Raw genomic sequence first — 2,500 nt, 5'->3', positions numbered from 1 at the left:
GTTACATACGGTCATTGACAAGGCTCCTGCTGACACTTTGCTCACTGACTACTATTGACATTTTATATCATGTCTAGAATGCTTCACAATTGTCCACAAGGTTGTCGTAATGCTTTTGTGTTGCGACTCTTAACATACTTCAAGAGGGAACAACACAACAATAAACTGAAAATTGGATTGAATAGGTTGGTATCATGTCGTCATGTTTAATGCCGTACCATCACGGCCATATATAGTTGAATATGATGCATTATCAGATCTCTCTCTCTCTCTCTCTCTCTCTCTCTCTCTCTCTCTCTCTCTCTCTCTCTCTCTCTCTCTCTCACACATATATATATATATATATATATATATATATATATATATATATATATATATATATATATAATGAGAGGTTGCTCAATAGATAATTACACGAAAACAAATATTTTTTACCCAAACAGACCGTATGACCGAGTTGCTCATGTCATGGACATGACAAGGAATGCCGTTCGTCAATTGGTCAAGCACACCACACATTCACGGCCAATTGCAGAACAACTATCTCCACCATCATCACCCTCATTGCCAGTACTATCAAGAGCTCCATCGCCATCACCATTAGCACTGCCCTCATCAGATCCAGTACAGTCTAATTTCATACAGCCAGCTGAAGATATGTTCGACTCTTTTACCATCGGTGCAATTCGCAGATATGTTCACAACAGGTTCTTGTCAAAGGATACCTTTACAATTACTACTCTAACAAGAGAACTCAAGAAGGAAGGTATTTTACCTGAAGGCACATCGGAAACTTCGCTTTGGAGAGTACTTCACAAGATTGGATTTCGATATAAAACGACACAACGAAAAATGTATGCTAGAAAAGAGTCCGTAGACATAGTATGTAAAAGGATCCGGGCTCTCAGAGCTCTCAAACAGTATCGTGAGGAAGGAAGACAGGTGGTCTATTTAGACGAAACATGGTTTACGACAAGGATGAGCCACAATAAAGAATGGGTAGATACAACTCAACCATCCACAACTAACACACATAGCCAACAAGTTCCGCCAGGAGATGGTGAACGCGTTGTTGTGGTAGCAGCTGGTACCAACAAGGGCTTTATTGAGGATTCATTTCTTTGCTATACAGCTAAGAATAGTAGTGGAGACTATCATGGTGAAATGAATGCTGAACTCTTCCAGCGATGGCTGAAAACCAAATTACTACCATCATTAGAGGACCCATCAGTTCTGGTCATCGACAACGCTCCTTACCACAGTCGCCTTACAGAGGAGAGCCACTGTCCAACTACTGGCACCAAAAAAGACGATCTAATAAAATGGTTGCAGCAGCGCAATATCACATACCCACCATACGCTTTGCGACCTGAACTACTCAAAATATGCAAGGAAAATCGACCACCCCCCAGATTCACAGTGGACAATACCATTCGCCTGTGGGGTCATGAAATAGTGCGGCTACCACCAGCACACCCGGAGCTAAATGCTATTGAGCAAGTATGGGGTGTCATGAAGAAGTACGTTCGATCATCCCTCAACCATTTTACACGAACGGACCTCAATGCAAGATTGAATGAAGCAAAGTTGTGTGTGACAGAGGACGTGTGGGCAAATGCTGTTCGGCGCTCTGAATACTTTGAGAGAGAGTACTGGTCATTTGATAATATCCATGACAGTGTGGATCCCATCATCATAAGTCTCGCCAGTGACGACGAAGAGGAAGACTTTATTTCAGACAGTTTTGATGGGTAATAAAAAGTGAATGTGAATAATATATATATATATATATATATATATATATATATATATATATATATATATATATTTATATATAATATATATATATAAATTATAAATATATATATATATATATATATATATATATATATATATATATATATATATTTATATATAATATATATATATAAATTATAAATATATATATATATATATATATATATATATATATATATATATTACATTTTATATATATATATACATTTACTTTATATATATATATATATATATATATATATATATATATATATATATATATATATATATATACTTTATATATATATATATATATATATATATATATATATACTTTATATATATATATATATATATATATATATATATATATTCTATTTCAGTCTTGTAACTTTATTCATTATAATGTTAGCTGTTATATTACTAATTATATACAATACATTTATTGTTAATAAAGTATTACTATTCTTCCACCTCCATCCAATCCTCAGCCATATTAAATATTTATAATGACCATGTTATGTGCACATCCTCAACAATCATTCCATAACTTCAACACAATAATGACTGCATTCCTGTATTGAAAAATAAAAACACCTTATCTCTATCAAAGATATAATTATATATAATTTCTTGTACTGATATAATGAGGGGGCGTGGCAGGTGTAAACGTCACGGGCCTCACGTCATAGTTAACATACGTCATTCTGCTCCTAGTTGCCAG

The sequence above is a fragment of the Palaemon carinicauda genome, chromosome 25, assembly GCF_036898095.1.
Source record: "Palaemon carinicauda isolate YSFRI2023 chromosome 25, ASM3689809v2, whole genome shotgun sequence".
NCBI lineage: Eukaryota > Metazoa > Arthropoda > Malacostraca > Decapoda > Palaemonidae > Palaemon > Palaemon carinicauda.
Note: the sequence above shows the minus strand (reverse complement) of the source record.